This window comes from Myodes glareolus, chromosome 1, assembly GCF_982192425.1.
Source record: "Myodes glareolus chromosome 1, mMyoGla1.1, whole genome shotgun sequence".
NCBI classification, from domain to species: Eukaryota; Metazoa; Chordata; class Mammalia; order Rodentia; family Cricetidae; genus Myodes; species Myodes glareolus.
In genome coordinates this window covers 52,544,734-52,567,784 of record NC_142026.1, presented here as the reverse complement: position 1 = coordinate 52,567,784, position 23,051 = coordinate 52,544,734, and the positions used below count along the sequence as shown (strand labels likewise).

Genomic DNA, 23,051 nt, shown 5'->3' with positions numbered 1-23,051 from the left:
ACGGGAGGATACTGTCAGGAAGCTGGGTGGGGCTCCAAGGAGGGGACTCTAAGGGTTTGCTCTGAGGTCTCCAAGGAGCTGGATGGAGGCCCAAGGAGGAAGGAGAGCCTCCAAGGAATGTGAGGCTCAGAGGAGCTGAGGAAGGCGCCTAGGAGCAGGGGGTCTTAAGGTATATGGTGGGGAGCAGAGACTGAAAGGGACTTCAGGAAGCAGGGTGGGGCTCAAGGAGCAGGGAAGAATTTCTTAAGGCTGAAAAGTTTACCAAAGATCTGGGAGGGGTCCACAGTCACCGGTGGGCTCCAGGTGCCAGGAGGGGGCAGCACTCCTTTCTGCCTATTGCCCTTGAGTTGCCCTCCCTGCCCAGTGACATGTGAGCTCCTTTTCTCCCCTGATTGAGGACAGAGTCGGGTGGGTTCCCCTTCCCAGCCACCCCCCCCCCTTCCCGACCTCCTGCCTTCCTCATGCACTGCCGGGGCCCTCATCAGCCGCATGATGAACCTTTGAATATTCGGACGTGGGCTCCCGGGCTGCAGATGTCATGTCTTTCCGTCTGTTGTTCGTTGGGAGACAACACGGACTCCCCTGGTTTACCTGTGTAGTCCCAGCGCGTCTCAGGTGCCGTGAGCGCCGTGTCTCCTGTCAGATGTGGTTGGCGAGAGACGAGGACAGCATGACCACTGGGCCCCCACACGCGAGGCGCAGGTCGGCTCCGCGAGGACAGCAGCGCGGAGGTGATGTGGCCATGACTACTTGTCAAGAGGGTGGAAGGAAAGTTGGAAGGGGGGGGATAGGAAGTGGCAAGAGGGGGTGAGGAAGGGGGGCTGTAAGAGAAAGGTCCTGTCATCCCTGGATGACATTCTCACCGTTGCCCAGCATGTTCCCTGAGCTGTGTCCACCGCCCCCTCACTCTGCCCACGGGGAGGGGTGGATTTGGAGACCTTGCTTCAGGCCCCTCACAGGTGCCTGGAGCAATTTGTTTGATTGGCAGTGCCCATCAGACATCTGCAATGCGTATCCCCGGCTTAATCAGGGGCATTGGCAAGTCTGGGCTGGCTCCCCTGTGTCTTCACTGCTCACAAGCATCACGTCTGCACCTGGGGCGGGTGTCATCCCGACGGGAAATAACTTTGGGCTGGAGCGAGGCACCTTTTGGAGCCTATAGGCCCGGGAGACTGCTGTGTCGTAACAAGTTGGTGAGATTTTGGAAGGGAAACCACAGTAATGGTGCCAGTTCTTAGGATCATAAATAATCATAATGAACAGGACTGCTGTATATTTATGTTGGTTTGTTTTCAGACACTTTTCATTTTATTTTGAATTTTTTCATATTGTGTTGACTTGAAACACTTCTGTCTATAGCGTGGCGTGCTCTGCAGAACACTGGAGAGCAGTGCCTTTCTGTATTTGTCCTCCGAAACACACCACGCCTGGGTGCGGGCAACTTCTAACTGCCTGCGGGGTCCCGGGGTGGCCATGTTAGTCTCCTGGAAACCGCTAGCTAGCCACCGGGGACGGATTCAGTAGTGGAGGCTGTGAGTTCGTTCTTGGACCGGGAATACCTTCCTGACTCTGTGTGTCTAGAACACGGTTCCCAGGAAGGGCACACATGCTGCTAACCAGCTTCCATCACGGATCGGCTTGGATGGGATAAGTTTATCGTGAGTCATGGCTGTGTCTGCAAATGTACGTGCGAATGTACAATGAGTCACCATGTTTTAAGGGGCAGGCTGGAGAACAATGGTTCTCATGCTGACACTGACCAAGACGCTCTAGCCTAGGCCCTGGGTACTCAATAAGCGATAACCCACACCCTGATCCTGGTAGAGGTGGTGGGGCTTTGGTGAAACACTTGGAAAGTATAAGGCTATCCTACAAAAATGCCAAGGTTAGACCTCATCTACAGGTATCTCCGGAAAAGAACTATTTTTGAAAGTTCATTGGGACGGGTGAGCTGGTTCCTTCCAGAAAGCGCTTGCCAAGCAAGCATGAGGACCTGAGTCTCATCTCCACTAAACTAAAGAAGCCTGAGGAACAACACCTAAGATTCTCTGGCACCAACACACACACACACACACACACACACACACACACACACACTTTATGTATTTGTTTTATATAAAGTTGGGCATCCAGCCCAAGGCCTTGCTCATGCTAGGCAAGCTCTCCGCCACTGAGCAGCACTGCCCTGCCAGGGAGGAGCCATCTGACGGCTTTTCTAGAAGACAGTCATCAACCACAACACAAATTACCTGTTGTGGATCTCCTGTGGTCTCCCTGTGAACTCATGACAGTCTCTCTCTGTCTAAATTCCCCCCTCCGCTTCTCCCAGGAGGGTGGTCCTTCTTGATGGTCCGCCGTGGCTGATGCCTTCCCTCATTCCTTCCCTCAGAGGTGCAGAGAGGGCTCTTTCCCAAGGCACTGTGGGCAGCTTTGGTACAGAGCAAATCAAAGAAAGCAAAAGTTGGTTTTTTTTCCTTCTGTCTCTTCCTGGATTTCCCTGGGTTGTGATTTTTTAAAAAAATCTTTAACACGTGCCTACTGGTGAAGCATTGTCCCCACTTAAATTATTTGTCTCCCTGTGTAGCAGTTTGGCTGGGAAATGAACTGTTCATGAGGCTTTTGGAGTCGCAGGGGTTTAGATCAGAGCCCTAGGCCAGCTCTGACAGAGCAAAGTCCAAGATGGTGATTAGGGGCTCCCTTCCTGTGATTATGGGGTATTTCACCCAGAAGCAGTTTTGGTTTGTTTTTCTTTAATCACTCTTTTTCAGTCTGTGTCCCTTGGCCAGTGGAGGCCCCTAAGCCATGGACTTGGTGGATAATAAGGTGCCTAACTTCGTGATGACCCATCACCTCTAGGCAGCTGAGCTTGGGTGTGAAGTTCTGCTCTGGTGCTGCGTAGGGTACCACCCTCAGTTTCCATAGAAACTCCTAGTCCAGGGGAGAGGAGGGAAACAATATGATGGCTGCATGTGGCATCCCTGGTGGGCCCATGTATTTAAGAAGCTCCAGTGGAGGGTAGCTTTGATGAGCTCCCAAACCAACACGATGGGGCTAGGTACTCAGGGCCTAGGCTGTAGCCTCTCGGTCAATGTAGCTGATACTCAATGCAGCTGGTACTCAAAAGAATTGTGACCCCACTTTAGCTTCCAGGATGCCAGCACTCTGTGGGTGTGCTAGTTTCCTCGTCTTGCCCAAGTTCAGGCTAGGAGCCCATTCGTGCTCCTCTGTGGGTACATGTCCCTTCATCTTTGGGGGCACCAAACACACCCTCCTTTTCTGTGGAAGGATGGCGGTTCTCCTTGGTAGGCTCCAGGCTGACTCAGTAAGTCCTCCCACTTGGTTGGATTCCGTGTCCTGACAAAAGACTGAAGATGGTCCATCTTGTGGAGAAAATGGATCATTCCTGGTGGAACTGGCAAAAAAAAAATAAAAAATAAAATAAAATAATTAAGAACTTTTGTGTGGCTTTGTCTATATCAGTTACTTCCTATATCTTTCTCAATCTTTCAATGGTTCTCTGAGACAGGTAAAGTTTGAGGGATCCATTTAAAGATGAGGAAATGGAAATGGAGACTGAAAAACATGAAATAGCTTTCCCAAACTCACACAGCCAGGGAGCAGGGACTGAACTCACTGAACTCAGGCTGCTTGCTAGCTAGCTCTCTATTGCTGGACAGAACACTGACCAAAGCAACCAGTGGAGGAAAGGGTTTATTTCGCTTCCGGTTCCAGGTCACAATCTTGAGAGATCAAGACAGGAACAAAGGCAAGGACCTGAGGGCTGCCTGCTTGCTAGTCCACATTGCATGCTTCTGACCAAGGGACTCACATCATAGCCAAAGACACACACCAGGAACCGTGGAGGATGCTGCTTGTGAGCTGACTTCCAGGCCAACTTATACTGGGCTACTTTTCTTATATAGTTGAGGACCACTTAGGGGTGGTGCCACCCACCAGTGGGCTGGGTCCTCTTATACCACTTAACAGTGAAAACATCAGACATGCCCACAGGTCAATCATCTGTTCTAGGCAGCTCCTTAATTGAGGCTCTCCTTTCAGATGACTTTAGGCTGAGGTAATCAGGATGAAGTGGCATGCTAAGGCCTGTGCCTTTAGCCGATATATATATATATATATCACAATAAGGACTTCATCCCTATGGGTTCTCACATGCACCTTGCTGATGTGTGGCTTGGAACACTGCCCAAAGTCTGGTCTTGAGTGAGACACACTCCTCCTTAGGTCTTGATTGGTTTCCGTATCTGTCAAACAGAGGCTTGGACTGAGTGACCCTTCAAGATCTTCTCAGGTCAAGGATGTGCTCCTAAAATAAGACCCAGAACCTGTGGTGGTTTGAATAAGAATAGCCCTCATAGGCTCATATATTTGAATGCTTGGTCACCAGGAAGTGGAACTTTTTTGAAGAGTTTAGAAGGATTAGGAGGTATGGCCTTTTTGGAGGAAGTGTGTCCTGGGCTTTGAGGTTTTAACAGTCCAAGGCAGGCCCAGACTCTCTCTGTTTGCCTGTGGATCAGGATGGAGCTCTCAACTACCTCACCAGAACCATGCCAGCCATGCCTGCCACAATGCTCCCTGCATGGTGATAATGGACTAGGCTTCTAAAACTATAACCGAGCTCCCAATTAAATGTTTTCCTTTATAAGAGTCTCTATGGTCGTGGTGTCTCTTCACAGTGATAGAACGGTGCCTAAGACAGGACCCCAGGGAACCTTTGCCAAGGCCTTCCGAGGCTAGTCTACACTGAGCTATGCTCTGGTGGTGGCTTATGCTGTTGCAGATGGCCTAAGATATCATATTTTTTTCTTTGACATTGAATTGTTAAGAAAGCAAACAATCAAACCCATGCTGTGGGTGCTGGGGGTCATGTGGCTTGCTGTAGGTAATGACTAATCTTGACTTCCTGTGGCCTTTCTCTCCCCAGCCCATGCCCACCCTGATCTCAGGGTGCCTGAGGTGAGGCAGGTCTATCCATGAGATCTTACATGATGCCCGCCCTGGGAGATCACTGAGGAACAGATGACTTCACTCATCTGGTGTAGAGTTTTGCTTCCTGGACGTGGAACATTCAAGGCTGGGCTTGTGGGTGAGAGGTCACCCATTGTCTTAGTTACTGTTCTAGTGGTGAAAATAGACACCATGACCAAGGCAACTAATAAAGGAAGATATTTAATTTGGGGTTCGTCTTATAGTTTCATTATCATCATGATATGGTGGGGACTATGGTGGCAGGCAGGCATGGCAGTGAAGCAGCAGATGAGAGATCACATCTGATCCGCAAGTTGCAGTCAGAGAGGGCTTGAGATTGGGCCTGGTTTGGGCTTTTGAAACCTCAAAGCCTGCCCCCAGTGACATACCTCTTCCGATAAGGCCACACCTCCTCCAACAAAGCCACACCTCTTCCGACAAGGCCATACCTCCTATATTTGTCAGGCTTCTCTAGAAGAACAGAATTTACAGGATGAAGCTTCTCTATATTTGGAAAGGGGCTTGTTAGAATGACTTACAGGCTGTGGTCCAGCTAATACTATAGTGACTGACTGGGAGCAGAAAGCCCATGAACCCAGTAGTTGCTCAGTCCATGAGGCTGGATGTTTCCACTGGTTTTCTGTAGAAGCTGGACTCCTGAAAAGTTAGGCTCTAAGCCAGTGAAGGAATGGCAATGCTAACAAGGTGAGGAAAAGCAGGTGAAGAGCAAAAGCTTCCTTCTTCCAACAGAGGGCATGGCATGGCCCAGATTAGGTCTGGACTAAAGATCTGGATTACAAACATGTCATTTTCCAGCTCAAAAGCTCTGTGATAAAGGCATGTCTTCCTATCTCAAAGATCTGCATTAGAAGTGGCTCTTCCTACTTCAAATTAAGCAACGAACGAAAGAAAAAATCCCTCACAGGTGTGCCCTCCATTTTGGGGTTTTAGTTCCAGATGTAGTCAGGTTGACAACCAAGAATAGCCATCACACTTATTAATCCTTCCCAAGCAGTTCCATTAACTGGGACCAAACATACAAACACGATCCCATAGCAGTTTATCTTAGTATATTTTTTTTATTATTATAGCTGTGAGAAGACAACATGAACATGACAACTCTTAATAAAGAAAACATTTAATTGAAGGGACTTGCTTACAGTTCAGAGGACCACTCAATTATCATCAAGGGAGCATGGCGACATGCAGGCAGAGGTGGTGCTGGAGCTGAGAGTGCTACGTTTTGTAGGTGACAGGAAGTCAATCGACACACTGTACCATATCCTCAGTATAGGAAACCTTAAGGCCCGTCCCTACAGTGACACACTTCCTCCAACAAAGCCGTACCTCCTATTGCTGCCACTCCTTATGAGATTATGGGATTATGGGTGGGGGAAATTATATTCAGACTACCACAGTGCCATTCTCAGTCCAGCAGCTACAATTAGCCTTCTCAAAGCTGAACTTCCCACTTCCCTTGGTATTTGGGGCTTCACTTGCTCATGAGGGCACTGGAAAATCCAGGCAGCGAAGGGGCATGCTCTTCATCCCTGCTGCTGAGTGATTTTCACTTTGCAGAGGCCCTTGGGTGGCTCCTACCCCCACCCTGTTCATTCCCCAGCTTTCTCTGTTCTTCCTGGTGTCCCAGGAGGCTGACATAGTGGTCCATCCCGCATGAATGACCTTGATTGGTTTGACCACTGGGAAAGCCCCAAAGGACCTCAGAGAAAACAGCTGGCATTATGTCCCCAGCTGACATACTGCTTTGGGGTCTTGTATCTGACAGAATTTGTACCCACAGTGTGTCTACCCCTACCCAGCTGTGGCATTTATCAAGGGGGCCTCTCTTTGCTTTTCCTTTCTTCCTCCTCTTTCTTCTAATCCCCCCTTCCCCCCTTCCTGATTTTCTTCTTCCTCTTGTCTTCTGGCACAGGTGTAAACATGAACACTTTCCTCAGGCCCACTTTTCTCCTGGCTCAGCCTTTGTGTTGTGTGTTGGGATTGCAGGTGTGCACTACCATGCCTGCCTTGGCGGGGGGTTGTCGTTCTTTGGGGGCTCTTAGAATCACTAGTGTTTCTTCTCCCTTCAGCAGGTTCACACTCACTCATGCAACGCCTTCCAAATACCTTTTCTTTCTTGCCCTCCCTGCCTCACATAGCCACTCCCCCAAGTAGGATGACTGCTACCGTCCTTGAGGGAGGAGAGGGGAAGGTAGGGAGCTCCCAGTTCACAGAGGAAACTTGATGGAATAATAAACCCCTCAGACCCACGGCAGTTTGGAGAGGAAAGGGGCTGTTTGCCTTACAGGTTTATCATGGAGGGAACTCAGTGTGGGAATGGAAGCAGAGATTGAAGAAGAGCGCAGCTCTTCTATGGCTCACTCACCCTGTTCTCTTCGACTACCCAGCACCACCTGCCTAGGGATGCCACTGCCCACAGTGGACTGTGGGCCGACCCCTCCCACATCAAACAATAACCAAGAAAACGCCCCGCAGATCTGCCCACGGGCCAGTGTTGCAGAAGGTTACTTGTCGGACAGAGGAGAATCCCACATCAGGACAGTCTGACAGAGGTAGTTTTTTGGTTGAAGCTCTCTTTCTCCAGGTGACTCTAGTTTGTGTCAAGTTGACAGACTCAGGCTGTGCAGTGGACAAACCACAGACTCCGACCCAAGTCTTCAAATTTCCGATTGACTGTTAAATCCACAGCTGTCTCACTGAAGGGTTCAACTCACCAAAGCGTATTGACTGTTGGTGACTGGAAGGATTCCTCAAATAGGCCGGCAGATAGAATCTTGACAGGCATGCGAGTTGCAGGCTCTCCTGTTGTTTCCACTGCCATGGGCAGGCAGCAGACTAGTTCTTTGGGCCCTCGACAGGAGCCTATCAACGTTAAGAGAGACTATTAATGACACTGAGATGCATGGGAAGATGGCTGTGTGTCCTCTTGACCACCCTGAGACTATAATGTAAATAATTAGCAAACAGAACCTGATCTATGTGCGGGTAAATGCATGGGACACATGCATTTTTAGTTTGAGTGTATTTATTACCTGTGAAAGTGAATACTGATCATGTTGGATCCTGGCACTGGAGAGGTCCATGAACACGCTAACCCACACCCATCCTGGCCTGCTCTTGTGGGACGCAGGAAACTCACAGGGTGGGGGGGGAGGGTATGGGATGCTGTCCTGGAAGGACACTTGAACGACAAATGGGGTCGGCTTTATCCTTCTCTCTCCTTCTTACCTCAAATTACCCGTCCAGACCGTGCTTAATTGGGACATTCTCCGGCAGCTTTTCTCTCTTATGTCTGTGGCAGCGCTTCATAGCCTCCTCATTGGCTATCAGAGGGGACATCCCACCCTGAGACAGGAACCAGGGGTGGTGACTCTGGACTCACACTGAGGTCACAGGAGGCCTGGGCTGTGGACAGGCTGTGTGTTCTTGAAGTTGCAGTGAATTCTAATTACCGGCTCTACCTGACTGTCAAAGCACTTAGGAACCTCAGCAAGGGCCAGCGGCTATCCTTGGCAGCTGACACAGGGTACCTGACCTATGGAGGTGTCATCCTGGGAGGACTCAGGGAGTGATTGGTGGCAGTGGGGACGAATCATTCTCTGGTCTCCTGACTGCTGCTCCCTGCTCAAACCTTTCCTCCTTGGAATCTTCAGCATCACTGCCCTAGGCTGGGTAGAGGGACGCCTACATCTGACCCATCCTCTCATGGTTGGATCTTCCCAGGCACTGTTAGTATAGAAGGACACCTGCCTGCGGCTATCTTTGCAAGGTGGCATTTGTTAGAAGCAACCTGATACGAACTCACGTTCATCGGCTATGAGACTGATGTATAAACCCAGAACCCCAGTGTCTTATTTAATGGTGAGGGGGGAGGTAGGAGAGCTAAGCGTCCTACCCTGGCATGAAATGGTCTCTCTAGCTACTCCATGTCTTTGTAATGCCCCATGTTCTTGCAGTGTGGTTGAAATGGACAAGCCCATCTTTCCAAAATGACAGTTTCCTCCAGGCAGGGCTAAGGTAGACTGGAGATTCATTTATTTGCACCCCTGACTTTGTGCAAGTCTGATAAACTGAAAGCTGGGCAAACTGACCCTGCTTGTTTCCTCTGCCATCCCGGACCTTGGGAGACGTCATAACTCATGTGCAAGAAGAAAGAAAAAAAGCAAGATGAGGAGGTGGCTTGAACTTGAGAAGGTTCTCAGTAGAGACAGGGAGAGACTGAACATTTTTCCTTGGTAGGCTTTTCATCAGGGCTGATAGGAGGTGTGGTTCTGCCAGGTGGTGCGAACAGTTAAAGCAGGAAGCACAGGTATGGCCCTACTCATGCTGATCTGCAGAACCGACTTGGGTAGTAGTGGCAAAACTGCTAGACACAAGAGGAAAGGGGCCTTTTCGAGCTGGACCGCCGTTCACAGGAACGGGAGTGGGTAGCGCTGGGATGGGGGTCACCACTCATGTGACTCAGATCTGGAAACAAGAGGCTAGGAGTGGGAGTGTATGCCTGAAATCCTACCACTCAGGAGGCAGAGGCAGGAGGATTGCTGTGACTTGCAGGCCAGCCTGGGATGCTGTGTGAGATCCTGTCTCAAACAACAACAACAATGACAACAAAACCCTAAACCCAAACCAAAAGGAAGTATAACAAAAGGAGAGAGGAAGAAGGGAAGTAAACGGGCAGTTTCATTATTTCTGTATTTTCCCTGGCATTGCTTTTCTCTCCATAAGAGAACCCTAAACCGCACTTCATTGCTGAAAACATCAAAGACGCTGCAGGGGTCCATATCTGGGAACCCAGAGTGAGACAAGCCACAAGAAGCTGGACAGCGCAGCAGTCAGCAGGCAGGGACCCCTAGAAGACACTCTAGGGGCGTGGAAGACAGATGAGGTCTCTGAGGTTGAGGGCTGTGCACAGGCTGGACTCCTGGGTGACCCCACTTCTCCGCAGTCTTCCTGCAGTGGCCCTACATCATTGTCATTTGCACCATTCTGAGGAGTACAGTCAATGATAATTATGTCAGAGTCTCATACAACATGGGTCTCAGGGACAAGAGGAAGGCTTCTGGGGCTCCATTCAGGACCTCCCTCAGGAGACAGGGAACTCTTCCTGTGAATCTTTATTTGGTTCTTAGGGGTTTTGGGCAGACTGCAAAGCTCTTCCTTCCAGGTATGGCCTTCGTGAGATGCCCATACACAGCTGTCTGCTGGCTGGTTAGTGCTAGCTCTCTCCAGGGGGCAGGGACCCCAGGCTGATTCGCAATGCCTGCCTCTAAGCTTTTTCAATGGGAAGCACCATTCAGCTTCTGGGAGCCCTGGGTTATGTTATCTGATGGGCAGCTGCCAATCCTATGAATGGACTGGCCCCAGACTCTCCAGGGGATGCCCATGGGGCCCTCCATACTGAGGTGTGTATTTTAGAGAAAAATCAAACAATAAATGAAGAACTGAAGGAGACTGGCCTGCCTGTCTCTAGGACGCAGAAAAGGTATTCTGCCACAAGAGAGGGCTGAGGACTGCATATCCCTGTTCCCAGGATAAAGGTTCAAGTTTGGTTTTCCATGTGTTGACTAATTTTAATTATCTGTGAAATGGGCTAATGGTAGAACCTATACCTAACAATTGTTACAAAATTTGAGTGAAGTTTCGTATTTTCAAATCCATTAAGAAGCGGTTGAAATATCAATCTTGCTACAAGAAGAGTTGGCTGCCAACTCACCTGTTCTCTGGAAACTTACCCCAAATCTATCATGTGCCAGGCAAACTTCTTAGTGCTCAGCGTATGGGCAAGACAAACTTCTTGCCTAGAGGAAGGTTCTGTTTTATGTGGAACTGTACGTGTGCGCGTGCACACACACACACACACACACACACACATGAGGTGACTTCCAGTGTGACCAACACCGTGGAGAAGCTGCTGGGTTAAAGTCGACAAAACCCTCTTTCCCAGAGGATAGGAGAAACCTGAGGGATTTAAAAAAATGAGCCCTTTAGGTGCCGTAGCCGGACCCAGAAGGTCATCAGCAGTTCCCTGTGGTGTCTGGGAGGGCAGTGTGAGGACAGCCTGCTGAACCCTTTCTTCCTTTGTCATTTTGAAGAAGAAATGGGCCAAGCTAGAAAGGTGCTTTGGAGGGCTAGTGCGGGGCCAGGATGCATCCTCAGATGGCCTTCCTGAGTGCCCCCTCCTCTTGAGACTGGAGGTTGGCGCAGAGTCTCTGAGTGCGCTCAGGAGGTGACATCCTGTTCCTACACTGGCAGCTGGTGCTGGGTCCTTTTCCTAGTGAAGGACACGTGGTCTCCCCTGCCATGATCTCCTAAGGGACTTTCAGTGGGTATTCTGCCCCCAACCTGACTCCCTGTCACATGGTACCTTGCACACCTCACTTCTTTCGCAGGTAAGACAATGAATGCTCAGCCAGGCAACACTGGTCCCATCCACTGAGCTGCCTCCAGCACACTCCTGAGAGGGTCTGGGCCAAGCCTGGCCAGAGCTGTCTTTTACTGTGGTAGGCTTCTCCTGTTTGAGGGCATCCCCGTCCGCACCTCCAGTCACGAGGGTCATCATCGGAGTCAAGGTTGAGAGACAGGACTGCGGCCAGTCGGCTGGGTGCAGGTGTGGTTCTGGCCCAGTTTCATCTTATAAGATATTTGGAGTCATTTCAGCACCCCGTGTGAGTTCGTCTTCCGAGTCCACCCCTTACAGCGGTACACATGGGCTGCATCCGGGTCACTCTATGCTCCTAGCGTTTCTTCCCAGAACAGCAAAGTCAGCCGCAACGGGTCCTGGAGCCCACCTCTGCCTCTGAGGAGGGGAGCTGGGGAGCATACGAATCTGAGTGTCTGCAGACAGGGCCATCAGCCCTCATTTGCACTGCATCAAATTTGCGGGTTGCAAGATGGAATTTGCAATTGCTTTTCGGCAATGTTCAAATTAGCACTTCTTAGCATATTAATGAACTATGTTTTTTTTCATTATGTGACCAATTTTAATGTAAATAGCAGTCTCCACACAAAGATTAGGTCAGTGTTATAAGGGAGGAAAGCTTCCAAACTTCCCATGGAGGCTGGAATTCTGGTCTTCGAATGGGCAGGTTTTAGCTCAGGGCCACTGTCTACCATGAGAGGCGAACTTGGGACTGCTTGGTTTGGCAGATGCTCAGCCTGGGATTAGGTCTGAGACTTCTTGTCTCAGGGATCTGGATACCTGGAAGGGAGGTTCCCTGCCGTGTGCCTGATCTAAAGGGCTCAGCCTCTGAGGCAGGAGAATGAGGATGGTACCCAGTGCATTCACCACTGTATCAGTTTTGTGTCAGTGTGACCTGAATACGTGGCAGGGACAGCTTTAAAGGAGGAGACATTTAGTTTGACGCACAGATTTGGAGGGTCATCCTATAGTCACGTGACCTCCCGTCTCTGGGTGCGCATGACCAGGGAACTACTTCTCTTCTTGGTCGTCAGGAAATAGAGAGATGGAAAACCAGAAAGAGCTGGGAATAATATATCCCTAAAGACTTAACCTTGGTGACTTCTTCCAGCTGGGTCCCGTTCTCCTAAAGTTAGCAGAACATCCCACTCTAGAGTCTCCAGTGCACAAACCATCACAGCATCCATATCTAGAAAGAGCTAAATGCGAGGACCACACGTGGTAAACCCCTTTCACATCCCAAAGGGAGTAGCTGCCTTCACCCCAGGTCAGCACCGGCTGTAAAGGGGTTCTGAGGCATTTCTTGTAGGCTGCCCTACCAGTGCAAGCCTCTGTTTTAGCAGCAAGCCACGAGTCCTGCACCTGTGTGTGAATGTGTGGGAGTGTGTGTGGGGGTACATGTGTGAAGTCATACACATGTGTGTAAATATGTGTATGCATGCAGCTAAAAGTGTGAAGTCCTGAACCCGTGTGTGAATATGCATACGTGTGCAGGTACGAATTGTGACAGGGGTGACATTAACAAAACACCACGTGTTTTGAGGAAGAGTTTCTCCCTGAACCTAGGGCTCACTGATTAGGTTAAGCCGGCTGGCCAGTGGTCCTCAGGGGTCCCCCGTCTCCAGTCTCCATCTTCCCAGCACTGAGATTAGAGGCACACAGGACCACACCTGGTTTTTTTATGTAGGCATTGGGGGATCTAAACTCAGGTTCTCACACTTGGGCAGCAAACGCTTTAGCAATGGAAGCCATCTCCCAAGTCCCTTGAATCACAATGGAGTTGACCAAAGACTCTTTGGGCCCACCCCAGGAGAGATGGGAAGTGATTTTCTTCCAGGCATCTTCTGGCGGTGAGCAGTCCAGTCACGAGACCTAACGTGATGCTAAAGCCAGGACAGATAGTGCAGGCACAGCTGCACACTGTCTCCCCTCTGCAGAGAAATGCAGGTCTCAAGGTCATGGCCTGATGAGCCGCTGGAGCCAGGGAAGTTGGCCTGGGCAGTCTCCAACTGCCTGCACCTGGCTGACTGGAGACAGTGGCCTGGGCTCTCTGTAAGAGGTGGTGACCTTGTGCATTTGAGAACACGCCCACACACTCCCCCCCACACACCAGGCTTTCAAAGACAAGAACAGACTCTAAGTTTCCTAAATGCTTTTACTTTCTTGGTTCATTATTCAAAATAAGGTGATTATTCACCAACCCCTGCCCCCTTCCCCCCGCTTGAATGACCAACTAAATAGTGTTTTCCTGCAATGGTGTGCATCTGTGAGGCTCTCCACCTCCACCTGCATGACAGTCATACACTCCCGGGGCTTCAGCTCACTGTTCTTTACTATCTACAGATGGCTACGAGGGTGTCCTGATTACATTTTAAAAAATGAGTTTGTGTATCTGGAAATAATCAGTAACTAAGGTAGCAGAGGAAGAAGAAAAAAAACCCACAAAAAAACCATCCCAAGCTCCTGATGAGCAAGCTGTAAGCTGTGCAGACTTCACAGTCTGCCGTCTTCCCAGGAGGAAAACCTCTCCATCGTGGCATCCCAAAATGCAACCAAGAAAGCAGACATGTTTACTTGGGAACGCAAGGAATCTGCTAGGCACCTGGGAGACCTTATCAGTCCTGGGATGTCACAGGTCCCACTGGCTTGAGTGGGCCCCTTCTCAAATTCAGGTGTTAAAACGTGATAGCCAATGAGATGATCGTGAGACCTCTAATGGGGTGATTAAGCCATGAGCACCCCCTTTATAAACGGTCTAAGGCTTTTACGACAAACACTTCATGATAATTGGTTCGGCTGTTCTTCTGCCTTCCACCATGTGGAGATGCTGGCCTTTTGTCCCAGAAAACACAGCAACCAGGGGGCCTTTCGGAAGCAGAGAGCAAGCGGCTCTTACCATTCAGACCTCCTGATGCTTTAATCTTGACTTTCCCAGGCCCCAGAACTGTGAGGGGGGAAAAAATCTGTGTTTTATTGCACTAGCGCAAATGGACCCATCTTGTCTGTGCCAGTCCATCAGTGTGCAAGAATAGTCAAGGAATATACATAGAAGACCAAGTCAGATGGGCTTGTCCAACCAGGTTATATAAGTATTTGAAACTGAAAAGCTTGGTGGGTAGAGCTTCAGGAAGAGCTAGATCTAGGAGTCAGGATGTGTCCTCTGCCTGGGTTCCTTTTTCCCCGCTGCATGGTTACCTTTATTGTGCTGGCAAGATGGCTGCCTGCAGCTCTGAGATTTCTCTCAAGAACCCGGGGTGGGGGAGGGGGATTTCTCTTTTTATTCAAAGACCTGTGATTGAGTGAGTCCGTTCTTGATTTAGGTCCTATCCCCACCCCCTGAGCCAGCATGTGGGATGTGATGTCCTCCTTGTTGTCCTGGACCGGGTCACTTGCCTATCCTTGGAGCTGGGGGTGGGTTCAGCTCCTCCTAGAGACCAAATGGATGCGTATGGGGGAGGGGCGACTCTTCAAGGAAAATCAGGATGCTATTTCCAGCGCAAGGAGGAAAGCGGCTGGGCAGGCAAAAACAACAGATGTCCACTCTGACAGCTTTTCAGCTAACTATTCACGGGAGTCCAGGAGCAAACTCCATCCAGAGAGCAGAGACTGAGGCGGAATCTAGGAGTTTAGCTGTTTCTATCTTTGTGAGATTGGTCCCAGGTCTCGGCAGTGCCCTTTACCAAGAGCCTGGGTATGTTTCACATGCCATTGGCCAGACCAAGGCATCTCCTGTGTTCACCTGGAAGAAGCTCTGTGTTCCCCTGACAGAGGAGACCCTTGCTCTTGGCACTGCCTGGGGACTCCATAGCTCTCCAGTGTCAAATAGCTGGGCATGGAGTCTGACTCGGGTTCTCTGAAACCATGCCCACTGATGGTTACCATTTTTCATTTTTTCCTGAGATATGCCTGTGTCTCCTTGTCCTCACAACCCGGGTGTTGGCTCTGGGGATGTTTCTTGAACACACCCAGTCTATCTTTTCTCTCCCAATTCTTGCAAATACAACCAACTGGGCCCAAGAAGTGCTGGAGAAAGAACTATGTTTCATCTCTCCATTCAAGGACTCTGGTGGCTCCAGCCAGGACTTTGCTTGCGTCTCTTCTCTTCTCCTTACTTCCTTCTTCTCTCCTTAAAGTCCTTCCTCTAAGGGGCCCTGAAAGGAGTGACCAGAGCCCCCTAGTCCCTCTATTGGTACTGTTTGTTCCATTCCCCCGCCCCCTGGGCAAGGACAAAGTCTAAGGAGGTAGGGAGGTGAGAGTTGGGAGACCCAGGTAAGAGGCTGCTCTCTGATCTTCGGATCCCACATTCACCCCCAATTCCCCCGGGAAAACTTGGAAGATGCAGAGGACAGAGGCCTTGGCTGCCCCAGGAAGGACACCTTAGCTAGCTTAAGCCTGGTGATGACCTACATAGCCAGCCCTTCCCTGCAGGTGTTCAGTCTCTCACCCCAGCCGCCAGGCTTCTCTCTCCTCTTGAGTTCGCCTTGCCTCCCCTTGGAGGCTGAGCCCAGTCCCATGAGGACCATTCCTGGGCAGGGAGCCATGGATACCTCCTTCCTACTTATTAGGGCAGCCATCGCTCTGATGGAGCTGCAACAGCCCAAGCCAGAGTCTTCACAGAAATGGGCTTCATTGAAATGCACAGCAGAGCCGTCCTGGATTCTTTATGTACTAAACTTAACTGCGGTAATCTATTCAGATCGCTCTGAATTTATCTAGCTAGAGTGTCCCCCACCCCCCGATTCCTCCTCCACATATATATGTTTTAAATACAGACAATGCATATTTTGAAACAATAGCTTAGGTCCCCTTATTCTGCTGAGCGGGAGTGGGGGGAGGGCTGGCAGGTAACCCCTTTCTGCCCATCACCTTCCACCTTCTCACCTTTCCTAGGGAATCACCCAGTGCTTTGGGATCTTGGTTGTCCCCAACCTCCCTCTGGTCTCCACCTCCTTCATTCCTTTGCAATCGCTGGGACGTGACCTTGAGAGAAGCAGAACCCGTGGGGCCTCCCCAGGGGAAAAAACTGGGGAACTGTTTATTATAATGGAATGGAATCAGAGGATAATAGGGTATGGAATGAGAATCTTGCTGGGATGTGGAGCAATGTGGGCACTGACCTGGGAACCTCAGCAGTGCTGTCTTCTTCTCAGAAACTCTCAGCTTGGGGGAAGAGTATGCACACTGGCTTTGAGGTGGTCCACAGTTGCCTTAAAGTGGCAAGCAGCAGGGAGTTTATCCCCACCTCAGAGGAGGAAACTCACAGCCGCTATATTTAAAGGGTGCTCAGAGCTAGGATGGGGTATTTTGTGGAAGCCAGGGTGCCTCACACTGTCAGGTGTAACTCCAGTAGCCACAGACGGGGACACTGGAGCTCAGAGAAGGCAGCGGCAGGTGGCCATTGTGACTTGGATGAAGACCACTGAAGACTGGTCCATGCAGGAACTCAAGCGCAAGGAGGTTGGGAGGACCAGCTAAGTCCCGTTCACTCTTGGAAGCTTCCCTATCAGAGGGGAGCCAGGAAGACAGCAGAGACGTGAATCAGATCTAAGCCAAAACTTTTGGCTAACCAAGCACAGCTGTGTGATGTGACTGGCTGTGTGACACTGGCTGGAGACTGTTTTCTGACACGAGGCTTAGCCTACACTTCAGCTTCACAGTTGCCAACAGCTCTGGCTCACAGGGGACCAGAGGTGGGCCTGTGGTAGGATGTAGCTGAGGATGCCCTGCATCTCCTGGCCCAAACTCCCTCTGGCTGCAGGTGAGATTTCTCACTATACAGGAAGAAAATTTTTTATGTGGGACAGCAGGCATCTTGGCACACTCACTAACAGGTTCGCATCATTTCAGCATCCTAGCCCTTGGGACTGCAGTCACAAAGTCAACTCCTTTGCGTGGCTGGGGAGAGACTGCACCCTGCTCTTCCCATCCCAGAGTGACAGCCTCTACCTTCCAAGAACTGGCTCCTGTGGGAGTTGCCCCCTGTTCCTGATTTTGCTGGAGACAGACCCTTACTGAGCCACACTGTCTTGCCACCTGTGGCTTCCCTTGGTGCCAGACAGTTAGCCCCATCTATCTTGCCTGGATTCCTCCACACTGGCATTTGAACGTGGCCCTCCTAGAGATATCCCAGCTACCAGTTTGATTTGGTTCCTAACAAGGATTTCTAAACCTCAGATTATGAGTTCAGTATTCCCATACAGTCCAGAAAACATGCATCTCAACTCTATTGCTTCCTTCTTTCCTTCCTGTTATTTATCTATTCATACCAGATAGCCCTCCCGTGTAATCCAAGTTCCTTTCAAGTTCAGCATCCTGCTGCATCACCATCTCAATGCTAGGACCATAAGCTTGTGCCACCTCACCTGGCCTGGGAAGACGTTGCAAAGGCACCTTTGCTCACTGTCTATCTCCCATCTTCCAGCTAATTCTGAGTGGTAATTAAGCGGTCTCAGGACCATTCATACAACATTTATGATTCATATTTTCAGTCCCCCAAACAGAGTCCGACTCTGTTTTGAAAGTCAACGACAAAGCTGCCTTTTGGATTACGGAAAGTGTCCTCTTGAACCAACGAGGAAAGAGTTCTACATCCTCCCCATTACATAAAAATTTTATAATGAAAATTTTGTCTTGTGAAGGTGAAACTTTGAGGCCACATTATGGAATCCTCATTTTTCGATGCATAGCAATCAAATGACCTTCCCATACTGCCGCATGAAGTATAGATTTAAAGTTAAATGATCCAGCGAATCATTTAACATTTTCTTAAAGAGTAATTCCCTCTGTAACTGTGGGTGTTTACATACGGCTTTCTTTTTGGTATTTACATTTTAAGAATTGAAGAAAAACTGACACCCTTTTTGGGAACTGATTTTTTAATAGCCTTTGTTTATTTTTAATATGTGGCGTTCCAGGCCCCTGCTCTAATGATTTTTTTCACACTGCATTGATAATTAAATTCATTCATTTTCCCAGCTGCACAATTCCTTTAAATAAAAAGTTATGGGTAATAACACCTCTTATGCTCAGAGTACAGAGGAGAGAAGGGCATGTCGGAGCTGTCCTCTGAGGGGAATAGCACAGATTGTGCGGGTCACGGGTAAAGGCAAAATGCTGGGACTGGGTCCTCAGGTATTTGGGCCCTCTGAATTCACAGATTATAGCCTGTGAACTGCGACTTCATGAAGGTGGAAAAATACAGTTTTCTTTTTAAATTTTTTTTTTTTTTGAGAATTTCATATGTAAGTCCTGTATCTAGATCACTTCCTTCCATCCTTCTGTCCCCTGCCCACTCCTTCTCAAATTCATGGTCTCTGATTCATATATATATATATGTGTGTGTGTGTGTGTGTGTGTTTGTGTGTGTGTATGTGTGTGTGTGTTATATGTGTGTGTATAAAATATGTATATATATAATATATGTATATATAGTGTGTCTGTGTAACCTGCTGAGTTCATTTAGCTTTGCTTATCTATATATGTATTTAGAGCAGACTGCTTGGGGTGATCTATCGGGGGCTCTTCTCTGGAGAAGACTGATTTTCCCTCTCTCAGCAGTCATGAATTGCCTAGAATTCTTCATCCAGGGGTGGACTTTTTGAGCCCTCCCCATCCATGTTGGTCCATCAGTGGGTGCTACCATTATGCAGGCCTCATTTAGGCGGCCATATTGTTGAGATTTCATGGCCACAGCTTCCCTGTCCTATATAGAAGCCACTACCTCACAGCAGGATTTTTCCTTAGTGTGTGTATGTATGTGTGTATGCACGTATACATGTATGTATATCTCCTTCTATCCCTTTTAGATTTTTAGATCATAATTTGTAGTGGCCAGTGCTATCAAAAACCACCCAAACGTTGTTTCTCTCAATGACTGGAGACTGTTTGCATGCCGCTACCAGCAAACTTGTGTACAGGGAGGGCAGTGGAAGTGAGCTGAAATATTTAGTGACATAAAAGGGACCTCGCAGATTTGTGAAAATGGAAAACTGTGATCATGGAAGAGGTTCCTGAAGTAATGAGAGGAACGCCCGGTCCCTGGGCTGGTGATTCACTTGCAGTGTCTGTAATTTCATGGCTGCTATAAGGATTTGGTTTTTACACATTTTAATTTAGTCCAGAGATGTTCCTATTTTAATTATCCACACACAAGGGTACAGTATCTTTCTACGGTTATTGCTTATATGTTACACTTATATATAGCGATGACAACTGGAAAAAGAAAACCCCGACAAAACGCGTTCACCTAGATGACCAGAGGGGTCTACTCATTTGTTTTAATGACACGGGGTGGACCTCTGCATCGTTAAACAGGGCCTGCAGACGGGCGCTGCCGAGCCCTGGTGGATGTGCACGCAGAGGAAGACCGAGAAGAAAAGGAATTGGTGCTGTGTGGGTCCCTGCTTTTGTGAAGGCTTTCCGTGGAGGCCCCCGAGGGGGGATGTCTGCAGCCCCTGACTTCCCTTATTGAAACTAGAGGGCACTGAATGGGGGGCTCCAGGGCAAATCGATTCCCGCTGGGCCTCAGCGATCTCATTTCAATAGATGAAAGGCCATTTGGAGAAATGTGATATTTTAACTGTTGCATCAAGCTCAGCCTGCAGATGTTAGGAGGAAACAGAAAAGATCAAAAAATATATATACTACATGAAATATAAATACATGCATTCCAATCTACTTATACTTAGTTAATACTTCTGTACAAATGTAAACAAATATATAACATAAAACTAATGTATGTATGTAAATACACTTAATATGTATTTAACATATTTATTTGATATCTATCTATATAAAACATAAATACATAATAGACAAAACAATACATGTACCTAAATATATATTTACTTATGATATTTAATATCCATAAACAAATACGAATAAATAGAAAACATACAAAAAGGATAGCACCCATACTTAAATATATTTTTAACTATATAATATCTATAAACATGTGAATTTATAACATAAAAAGAACAATATACATACTTAAACATATCCAAACATATTTATATATCTTTAATATCTCTATATAACTATGACCATATAGTATATGAAAATGCACATACTTAAATGTATTTTTAAAATATAAACTTAATATTTTATCTATATTAAATATATACATTCAATTTTATATGTATGTGCATATAACATAAAAGAACAATAAGCATATTTAAATATGTTTATATCTATTTAATATCTCTATGTAAATATAAGTATATAATATGTAAAATGTACATGATAATTATAATACTTAAATATACCTATATTTTTATCTATTTAATGTCCAAATATAAATAAAAATAAATGCATACTATAGGAAAGACTCATATATACTTACACACATATATTTAAATATATTCATAATTATATCTATTTGATATATGGTATATTGTGCATATAAATAAGTACATATTAAGGACATTTGGACTTAGATATACTTTGATCTATTTGTAGTCATTACTATTATAATATATATATTATATTATCAAAGGATAGTGAATGTAATTATTCTGAATTTATATATGCATATAAGTTATATATGTATTTCTAGCAAGTCAATATCTACATATTAATACAACTATATTAAATATAAAAAGGATCATGTACACTGTAGTATAACTGTGTTTCTATGAATGGGTCTGAGGAAAGCAGATGGTGGCAGAGACCATGATAGCCCCACACTGCCCTTCAGGCTAACCTCCTTCCACATCAGCTGTGAGCAGAATTGCTCCATTTTGGTGAATCTCCCATAAGCCCTGTGGACAGTCAGATAGAGCAGGGTCAGTCCACCTTCCCTGCGGACTACACTGATACCTGGGGACTCGGCCTAGAAGCAAGGCCCCAACATTACCTGCTCTGTGGATCACGTCCGTGGGGAAAGCCACTGTGAGCTGGTCAAACCTGGACCTGCAGACATGCCCCTTGGCTCATGGAGAAGCCTCACACGCAAAGCCACCTAGGCACACCCTGCTTGGGATCCCACCGACCTTGTCTTTGTCTTGCTGAGTCTGTTCGTTTAGTAAGGTGGCGCCTATCATGAAATGAAGGAGAAAACCCAAATTGTTTTCTGTGGTGAAAGGCTTATGCGAGTACAAAGTGGATTTCTGAGGGGGACAATTTACCCACAGAAAATATATGTTAGCATAGGTATATACATGCATGAATGCATTTTATCTCTTCTTTTATCTGGGGATGGAACTCAGGGCCTTGTGTATTCTAGACTGGTGCTCTACCATAGAACTACACTTCTGGATCTATAGTATTCTTTTTACATATGAGATGTGACTTAACTCTTGGGTTACTTAAAAAACAGTGTGATGTTTCATGTTTGGAGTGTTCTTGTCGCTATCTGAATCTCTGGCTTGGACGACTACAAGTGTCAAGGATACTGGCTCCCCAGGACAGTTAGAAGAACCCTTTGTGGCTGCATGTCAGACTTGGTCTACCGGTCTGGCCCTGGCTGAGACCTGACTGCACCCCCCCGAGTTGTTGGTGTTGATGCAACACTGGTGTTGGCTCCCTGTCTCCTGGAGTGGTTTGGTACTGGCTTTGGACAGTCTGGACACCTATCATTGTGACAGGATCAGTAGTTAGTTACAAGTAACCACTGGGGTATGGGCTGTGAGCCGTGTGGCTTAGAGGTGGGAGAGTTTGTATTTCCCACAGGGCTTTGCTCTTTCATCTAGGAGGTCATTGGGCTCTTAAGAACACTTTTCTCAAAGCCATCTAGAGGGACCACCGAGCCCAGAATAGACTGACCTCAGAGGCTGACACATGAGGACTTTCTGGGTAATTCCTTCTCAGTCCATGGCACAAAGGGAACTGGCATGGAAAGTTAGAACCACACACCTGCTTCAGCTAGAAGCGTGTTCCTATGGCTAAGGATGGCCTTGAACTTCTGACCCTTCGGCCCCCACCTCTTGAGTATTGGGAGCACAGGTACAAGCCACTCATGCCACTGCACCTGATTTAAGCAGTAAGGATGGTTGAGTCTGTGGCCCTGTGCATGCTGGGTGAGCAGCCCATGGACTGCTCCCAGTCCATGGTTTATTTTCTCGTTGCTTTCTCTCTCAATAGCGGCGTCTGTGTGCATCTGTATTTGTGAGCATGTCTGTTATGTGCGTCTGCATTGTAACAGAAGATAGTGACCCAGAGCCCTAGGCTAAGAAAGGCTGGGCAGGAGTCTCTCCTAAAGAGTTCAGAAGTGTGGCTAGCTCTGTGCAAGGCTATCGCTAATGCTGGCATCTAGCTCGAGAGTCCTGTTTGCTGTTCCTCCCCTCGACGGGCCAGTATCACTTTCACCATTGTCGTCAGTCACTGTTGCTGTCTAAATGCTCTGATACATCCATGGCAAACTGGTTTGGTCTTTCTCACACATATGGGGTGGGAGGCTGTAAACACTATCGCTGTACAAATATATCTGTTGGGTAGCTTGGGAAGATGCGGAAGCTACAGGGGGAGATGTAACAGGCAAATTCAGGAAGCCCAGGGTCTAGCCTTGACCTTGCACCTCACGGCCATTTCTTCACCTGTGGCCAAGTCTTCTTTGTAAGGTCACTGTGCACGCTGAGCCTGAGATGGGACGTATACACCGGTCTCCCTCAGTCCCCCCCCCCCCAAGCAG

The 23,051-nt window shown here is 48.0% G+C and overlaps 1 pseudogene; it reads right to left on the bottom strand.

The window, feature by feature from the left end:
* The window catches only part of LOC125409688 (keratin, type I cytoskeletal 18-like), a 59,392-nt pseudogene extending 47,829 nt beyond the window's left edge, over positions 1-11,563 (bottom strand).
* Between the last annotated feature and the right edge of the window lie 11,488 nt (positions 11,564-23,051).